We start from the raw sequence: 9372 nt of genomic DNA on the forward strand, positions 1-9372 counted from the left end.
AACTTGAAATGCTATTCATGCAGAAACACTACTTCTTGTAGCAATATCAGCGTGAATCTAATGTCAAGTTTTCACAAGTCAGTCAGGATGTCCTTTAATACAGTCAGTCCTCATGACCCCCTCCCGGAACATTTTTGTTTTCTTTCTATGTAAGAGATGGACAATTCTGTTTCCATACTTAACATTATTTATGGTCTAAACGCCTATTAAGACAGTGTTTCTCAACTCCAGTCCTCGTGACCCACCTACCACAATATTTTTTACAGGCCTACCTGTAAATATAAAATATAAAATGCAGGATTCAACTTATCAGTCTGTTAGTGTGTTAATTATGGAAACAGAATTGTCCATCTTTTACATAGAAAGAAAACAAAAATGTTCCGGGAGGGGGTCATGAGGACTGACTGTATTAAAGGACATCCTGACTGACTTGTGAATACTTGACATTAGATTCACGCTGATATTGCTACAAGAAGTAGTGTTTCTGCATGAATAGCATTTCAAGTTAAGTTGACCTTGTTAGTGGAAATAAACATCATCCAGCTAGAAATGGCAGTCACAGATGGTTAAAATGTGTATTACATGTGGTGCCTTAAAGGGTAAGTTCACCCCAAATGATAACTTTTATCATAAATAATTTACCCCTGTGTCGTTCTAAAACACCAAGTGATCCGATTGTCTTCCAAAATATTTAAAAATGTGTTTGATGAAAACCAGGGAGGCATCTGTCTGTCCGATTGACTTCAGTTTGTTTCAATTTTTTCCCCAGAAAAGCATAAAAGACATCGCCAAAAAGGTCCACGTGGCATCAGTAGTTCAAAAATATTATTATAAGCAACAAAACCACTTTTGTGCGCACTGAAAACAAAACGAGTGATTTTATTCAACAATTTGTTCTCCTCCTTGGTCGTTCAGTGCGCGTTCACGAGCAGACTATGGTGTATGTTGCTGATGTCACCTGCTGATGTAGTTGCCAGTGTACAGACACAGAATACACTGGCAAGTAATGTGCGCATTTATACGGGCTGTTCAAGTATTGTTTACAATGTTTACATAATGGCTTAAATAAAAAAGGAGCAAAATCAAAAGAAACATTGGCAACTACATCAGCAGGTGACGTCAGCATATGCCGTAGTCTGCTCGTGAACACGCAATGAATTACTTTGATAACAACTTGTTAAAAAAAAATTGTTTGTTTCGTTTTCTTTGTGCACAAAAGTGTTTGTCACTTCATAATATTATTATTGAATGACTGATGGCATACGGACCTTTTTGGCGATGTCTTTTATTCTTTTCTGGGAAAAAGAATCGTGAAACTAACTCAAGTCAATGGGACAGACAGAAGCCTCCTGGTTTTCATCAAAAATATCTGAAAATGTGATCTGGAGACAATCAGATCACTTGGTGTTTTAGAACGACACAAGGTTAACTGATTTATGATAAAATTATCATTTTGGGGTGAACTAACCCTTTAAGTAATAAAAACATTTCATGTGTTTCTAACAAATTTAGGATAATAAACAAACAATACAAAATCATTTAAATTAGCCTTTTTAACAAAGAAAAACCTGACATAATTACCTGTTCCTGGAGAAAAAGTGCAGGCCACCTCTGCTGCACGTCTACAACCATTGGTTGATCTTCTACTACTTCTTTTCTCCTCAGGGAAAAAGTTAATTCCATTTTTTCACTTATGACCACCATGCTGCTTCTTGCCTTTTTGGTTTCATCGATCAATAAAAGTCTTTGTTCTTCAAGTGAAGCATCAGTGTGGTTGCATGGATGTTCCGGGACAAAATTCACTTCTCCACGCTTTGCTTTTTTCATGGTGAAACCATGTCCATGTTCAACATCCTTACGCTTCTTGTTCACACTAACTTCATTGCAGCCTGCTGCTCTCAATTTTGAACGGTAATTGTTTAGCTTGTTCTTTAGGCTGATCAACCATCCTTCATAGCCCTTACCTTTGCCAGGCTTCCTTAAGGCATGGATACTTGGAAATCAGTGCAGATGCAATGGACTCAATTTCTTGATTGTCGGGATATGCCTTTATGTCAAAAAACAGCCTGAACTATTTTATCAAGAATCTCCATCTTTATGTCTCTGGTCACATCAATGCCTGTCTGTGTTTCTGCATATGTCTCATTGCCTCGTCGTAGTTTTAGCTCGACATCAAATGACAGGGGTGGGATGGGGAATGGCAGTGGCCATTCTGAGGCTGTGCGCAAATACCTTTGTACAGAGGCTGTGGAGCTGGTCAAGGATCCATCAGAGTCATCAACACTAGCAGTATCAAGAGATGACACAGAAAGGCTGGTTTCAGACAATGATGAATTGCACCACTGAATATGCAAGACTGCTTTGTCACTGGGCAGTTCCGAGATGTCAGTCAGGCTGCAAAGGGCATTCCCAAAATCAGGGTCCTGAAACTGCAAGACAAACTGTCCTTGTAACTGCAGTTTCTCCTTCAGAATACTAATAAGGGACTCTACAGACTGTGGCACTTCAAAAAGCTGAAGTCGCCGGGCATCAGTTGAAGAAATGACAACTCGCAGTAGTAAAGCCTGTAAACCGAGAGGTAGACAGAGAAAGTTAAGTAAAAAATACCAGTATTTTTTCCAATTAAAAAAAAAAAAAAAAAACTAACTTTACACATACCATCAGGCAAGTTTAATGGTGCAGGTATGTCCTCAGGGTCACAAGGACTCGGTCTCTAAGCCTGTAAGGAATCTCTAAGGAATCAATGGGTGATAATCATTTAAGTCATCAAGATCAAGGACAACCATGTCAGCATAGTTGCTTTCCACAAGTTCATAAGATCTCAAGTGTTCAATATACCAGCCAGAAAGTCTTTTAGATACAATGGAGACTTTGTCAGGACAGAGCAACATGTGCTCTATCTTGAAGAACTCAGGCTGTCCATTGCATTGTCCCAGCAGATATAATCATGTCCTTAGCATATTGAGTTCCATACAGACAAACATTTTTGGACAGTGACACAGTGTACACATGAGGAAACTTTCTTTGTATAGCACATTTCAGTTTTGCATCTAACAGTGATATTTTAACCACATCCACTTTTTCAACATATAACTCTGATTTCAAAAGGCTTTGGGCATTCAAATGATAGGCGATCATTTGCTGATGTTTAACAGAAAGAGTAAGCAGCAAATTTTTCACATTGTGAATATCACGTGCTGCATTCTTAAAGAATGAGTGCTTTGACTCATATCGCATAGTCCACAAGTTCACCAAAGGTCCAAAGCATTTTGTCAGTTGTGGGTAGTGGTCAATGAAGTGGTGCTTCGGCTTTAATTTGAAGTCTGGAAACGTGGAAGTCAGAAGCAAGCGGTGATCTGCCAATTTACATGACAAGTAACACAGAGTTTCTTCAGAGACACTGTGTGATAGGACAATTTCTACAATTTCTTTTAGATCCATTAATATTTCCCATGATGGCTCGTGTTCTGGGATGCAATCCCAAATCATTAAAGGAAGTAAGCGCAACAAACACCAATTTTCATGACCATTACCCCCAATTGATCCTTTAACTAGGCCTGATTTTAGAATTGCCTTTGGTTTGTTGACCTTGTCAGAGTACTTGTAAGGGAATGTTTTGATTGAGTGATTTAATCCTTCAAGAGTAATGTAACCTTTTGAGATCAAATCTCTGAGACACAAAGATAATTCCACAGGTATGACCCCTTCAAAAAAATCATGTAAAATGTCTGGGGGAAACCCACTAACTGGATGAAAGTTTCTCAAGTGTTTGCTTAATGAACACTCACTCTTTACACCATTAACACTCTGCAGGGTGTCACTCTGCTTAAGCTGTTCCACAAATGAATTGTGCTCTTCAACAGTCCTCAGAGGGAAATCACTAGCCTTAACAGTTGCTATTTGATCACGACTTATCAAACAGAACCGACAGAACTTTTCAACATTAAAGTTTTCCTGGTAGCCTGCAAGACTGTGGGCTCCGAGATTATCTGCACATACACAGAAAACAGTTGGCTTCACATAATGCCCCAAAGTCTCCACAAACACACCATTTTGCTCCAAAGCTTTCAAATCTTTTATCAAAGGTTCCAATAATTTGTCATAGACCAAATTTTTTAACATCAACACTCCTTCCTAAAACAGCTAACTGAATTGATGTTAAAGTAGATCTCCACTTTGCAGGAAAATTTAAGATCATCCAGTAGACAGCAGTAATTTTATGAATTTTTCTGGATGTGCCTAATGGGTTGCAAACTTCAAACTCATCTATATAAAAGGCCAAACTCAGAACAACCTCTTCTTCTGCAACAAACACATTCTCCCTGTAGTACTTCCCATCTTGAAACGAATTGTACTGTCCAGCTAAATGTTCGTTTGTAAATTCAACTTTATCCAAAAAACATGGTAAACTTAGCAGAGTTTCAAGTACCTGAATGACTGGCACATAAACAAAGGATTCTTTCTGGGTATGTTCATAAAGATATTCTGTAGGTTCTATTAAAGGAAAGTGTTGTTTGAAATACAGAGTTCTTCTGTAGTCAGTAGACAAAATACCCTTTGCAGATATTGCGGTTAAAAGTGGATTTGTCAAACACACTGAATCTGCAATTTCTTTGACAATGTTACTTTCAACATTAACGTTGTGCTTTGTGAGAACTGATTCTACACTATGAAGGGCCTGAGATTTGGAGAACAACAAAATACTTTTAAGTTCCTCAATTATTTTCTGAGTAGCATCTTTTGAAACATGGAACACAGTCTGCATACACAAAAAAAGAGATGCAATTTTTTGTTCAAGTGTTTGACTATTTACATCTTCATCAAACTGTACTCTATCATCATCTCCAATTTCGACTTCTGAAGAGATCTGTGAGATAGATGGCACTTCATTATCAATCCTCTCGAAGACCGTCTTTATTGCAGTTCTAAAGTCTTTTAGTGTATGCTTTCTGTGTATTCTGCTTCTATGTCAAGTCAAGTCAAGTCAAATTTATTTATATAGCGCTTTTACAATTGGTAATTGTTTCAAAGCAGCTTTACATATTAGAAGCACAGAAAAAAAGGGAAGTGGTTAAAAATAAGCTGTACAAACAAGCGTGGTAATATGTAACATATACAAGATGGTGCTACATTAAGCCAATGTCGGCTGACTCCCAGGGGTGGAAAAAACCCCCTAGGAGAAAACCCAGCGTGGGAAAAAAGTCCTAGGAGGGAAAAAACCCCTTGGAAGATATATATAATATATGTAAATGGATATGGAGATCAAAATCTGAATTATACATTTTTATTATAGAGATTAAAAATAGATTATATATATATATATATTTGTAAGCGGATACGGGGATTTAAAAGTCTATGCAGCCAGAACTGGATCTGTAGGCCCATTGTCTCCTGGGCTGCGTTGTAGTCAGGTCCAGACACAGGTTCTCCATCTGATCTGGATACGGCCTGGATCCAGCACCCGGAAAACCTCGGGATAAGCAGAGAGACAGATATTAGCGTAGATGCCATTCTTATTCTGATGTACAGGTATATCTAGTGTTATAGGAAATGTTCTCGGTTCCGGCCGACCTAATTATTGCAGCGTAACAATCCTTTAACGGATTTGAAAAATGTTAATGTATTGATAATGTGTTATGTGTATGCAAGAGCAAAGAGATGTGTTTTTAGTCTAGATTTAAACTGACAGAGTGTGTCTGCTTCCCGAACAGATAAGTACGATTTGAACCATGCCAAAGCAATTCCACTAATGCCAATATAGTTTTCAAGTCTTTTTAAAAGAATGTTGTGATCGATAGTGTCAAAAGCAGCACTGAGATCTAATAACACTAATAGAGAAATACAGCCACGATCGGATGATAAGAGTAGATCGTTTGTAACTCTAACGAGAGCAGTCTCAGTACTATGGTACGGTCTAAATCCTGACTGGAAATCCTCACAGATTCCATTTCTTTCTAAAAAGGAACACAGTTGTGATGAAACTGCCTTTTCTAGTATCTTTGACAGAAAAGGTAGATTCGAGATTGGCCTGTAATTTACTAAATCTCTCGGATCTAGTTGAGGTTTTTTAATAAGAGGTTTAATAATAGCCTGCTTAAAGGTTTTTGGCACGTATCCTAGTGTTAACGATGAATTAATTATATCAAGAAGTGGACCTACGACCTCTGGAAGCATTTCTTTCAGTAGTTTAGTCGGCATTGGGTCTAACATACATGTCGTTGATTTTGATGATTTGATAAGTTTAGATAATTCTTCCTCTCCTATAGCGGCGAATGATTCTAGTTTTACCTCAGGGACACTACAGTGCACTGTCTGAAGCGAAACTGTAGACGGTTGCATGTTTTTAATTTTCTCTCTAATATTATCAATCTTGCAAGTAAAGAAGTTCATAAAGTCATTACTGCTGTGCTCTATGGAAACGTCAGCAGTTGAATCTCTGTTTCTAGTTAATTTAGCCACTGTGTCAAATAAATACCTAGGATTATGTTTGTTTTCTATTAAGAGATTTGAAAAATAAGTAGATCTAGCATTTCTTATAGCCGTTCTGTACTTAATCATTTTTTCTTTCCACGAAAGGCGAAAAACTTCTAGTTTTGTTTTCTTCCAACTACGTTCAGCTTTTCTAACAGCTCGTTTTAGAGCCCGAGTGTGCCCATCATACCACGGCGTTGGATTAGTTTCCTTAATCTTCTTTAGACGTAAAGGAGCGACTGCATCTAATGTGCTGGAAAAGAGAGAGCCAATAGTTTCTGTTGCAGCATCGAGTTCTTCTAAGTTGTCAGGTATACTAAGGCGATGAAACTGCTCGGGGAGATTATTTATAAAGCAATCTTTAGTGGTAGACGTGATGGTTCTACAATATTTATGGCTGGGTGGTGGTTTTGTAGCCTTGGCTAATTGTATTATACACGAGACTAAATAATGATCTGATATATCATCGCTCTGCGGTAGGATTTCAACAGCATCAATATCAATTCCATGCGACAGTATTAGATCTAAGGTATGATTACGACAATGAGTGGGTCCTGACACGTGTTGTCTAACTCCAATAGAGTTTAAAATGTCTGCAAATGCCAATCCAAATGCGTCTTTATTATTATCTACATGGATATTAAAATCACCAACAACAAGGACTTTTTCCGCAGCCAGTACTAACTCTGATAGAAAATCAGCAAATTCTTTGATAAAGTCAGTATGGTGCCCTGGTGGCCTGTATACAGTAGCCAGCACAAATGTCAACTTACATAATGTTACATAAAGCACCATCACTTCAAAGGAATTATATTTGAAATTCTTTTGAATGATTCTGAATATATTACTATAAATTACAGCAACACCTCCCCCTTTGCCTTTCTGTCGAGGATTGTGTCGATAATCATAACCTTGAGGACTAGATTCATTTAAAGTAATGTAATCGTCTGGTTTTAGCCAGGTTTCTGTCAAACACAGCAAGTCTAGTTTATTGTCTGTGATAATTTCATTTACAATAAGTGCTTTTGAAGAAATAGATCTAATATTCAGTAACCCAAGCTTTATCATTTGTTTATCTGATTTATCTGTGATTTTCATTTTTTGAACATCAATTACAATTTTTACCCTTAAAAGGTTTCGGAAGTTTTTTGTATTTACTAGTTCGAGGTACAGACACAGTCTCTATGTGATAATATCTAGGTGAAAGAGTTTCTATGTGCTGTGAATTATCTGAGTTCTGTGACGTGAGGCGGCTAGCAGACGGTCGGTTTAGCCAGTTTGTCTGCGTCCTGATCTGGGCCCTGGTTTGTCATGGTTTCAGCTCTAAGACTATTTGCCAAATTTCTAGATAGAAGAGCAGCACCATCCCGGGAGGGATGAATACCATCTCTTTTCAACAGATCAGGTCTGCCCCAAAAGCTTTTCCAATTGTCTATGAAACCTATATTATTCTGCGGACACCACTTAGACAGCCAGCCATTGAGTGATGATAACCTGCTAACTATCTCATCACTCCGACGAACAGGAAGAGGGCCAGAACAAATTACTTCTGCTGACATTGAATTTGCGAGTGAGAGCTGAGAGCTGAACGTTGGCCGATTGTTTGTTTTAAATCCACATCCTTTAAAGGGACAATTAATTGTTTCTTTTCGTTTAAGATGATTTCCAAGGTGAATGAAGAAACGTTTCTCACTGCAAATCTCTTGGAATTCACAAAGTTCACAACTTATTGTTGAAAGTTCTTGACTGACTCTGTGACGGTTTTGGTGTGATTTAGATAGGTGGGATTTTAAAGCACCTGCTGTCCTGAAGACACAAACACACCCCGTATGAATACAAGGCCAGCTGGAAATGCTTGGGTGATGCAGCCGATAGTGCTTTAGAAGGACGTCTTCACTCGAACTGCTGAATTTGCAGTTTTTACACTGCATTAAGTATTTTTATAATCCTGGAAAATAGAAAAATGAATGAGTTACAACCTTATTTCAAAACATATTTGAAAATCAATTTGAAAATGTATTGCACTTAAAATGGTAATATTCTTCAGCATTTTTAACTAATGTCAAACATGATAATGATCTTGTTCCAATTTATATATTTATTTTATACATTTTATTATTTCGATTTCATTATACCTTTTATTTGATGCAGAAATAATAATGTATTATGCCACTTTTAATAAATGTGATGTTCTTTATTGTCTTACATTCACTATGAAAACCAAAATGGGTTAAGGTTTACTGCTTAAGACATAGTAGTCATTTGGTGACAACTAATTACAAAGTGCTAACTAAAATAGTGTGCATTGATACAGACAGACAAAATATATTATCAAATGAGTACTTTAAGTCAATGTCAGTACATTTTATAAACTGATATTTAAGCAAGTACAGCAAATAACACTGTAGTCTGTTCACCTTGGAAACAGCATGCTTCAGAGAAAAACGTACAGAAAATTACAGTTTGGTAAAAATGTAAATAAATCCTGTACCCAGTCATTGGTGAAATATTTATAGGTTTCAGCAGATTTATAGTTTTGTTAATTGTTCACATGTACATACCATAAAAAAAAAAAAAAAAAAAAAAAAAAGAGTTTACGAGTTTAAGTACGAAGCTGGAAGAACAAATTCGACTTCTTTTCGCGAGTAACAGTTAGTCTCATCTATTGCGTAGTTAGTGAACTTACATGCCTTCCAAATGGCGCTTCGGTCACACACAACAAACCCACGTGATAGTCGGATAGTCGAATTTTATCTCGAAGTTGTTAATGTAAACTGCTTTTTCCAGACTTTGGAAAGAGGTCGATTACGACGTGGGTTTCGTGTGACGTCGACAAGGACACAGATACGACCATACGACGGATAGATTGAATATACATAATATGCATACAGCGCTGCGCAG

General features: G+C 37.3%; 1 long non-coding RNA gene across 1 annotated transcript; it reads right to left on the minus strand.

Annotated features, from left to right (window-relative positions):
* Nucleotides 1-2086: 2086 nt before the first annotated feature.
* LOC125268145 lies at nucleotides 2087-8677 on the minus strand. Its single transcript, XR_007184819.1, has 3 exons — nucleotides 8270-8677; nucleotides 2659-2719; nucleotides 2087-2564 (listed from the first exon to the last, which is right to left on the minus strand). It is a non-coding gene; the product is annotated as an uncharacterized LOC125268145 (long non-coding RNA).
* Nucleotides 8678-9372: the final 695 nt, after the last annotated feature.

This window comes from Megalobrama amblycephala, linkage group LG5, assembly GCF_018812025.1.
Source record: "Megalobrama amblycephala isolate DHTTF-2021 linkage group LG5, ASM1881202v1, whole genome shotgun sequence".
NCBI lineage: Eukaryota > Metazoa > Chordata > Actinopteri > Cypriniformes > Xenocyprididae > Megalobrama > Megalobrama amblycephala.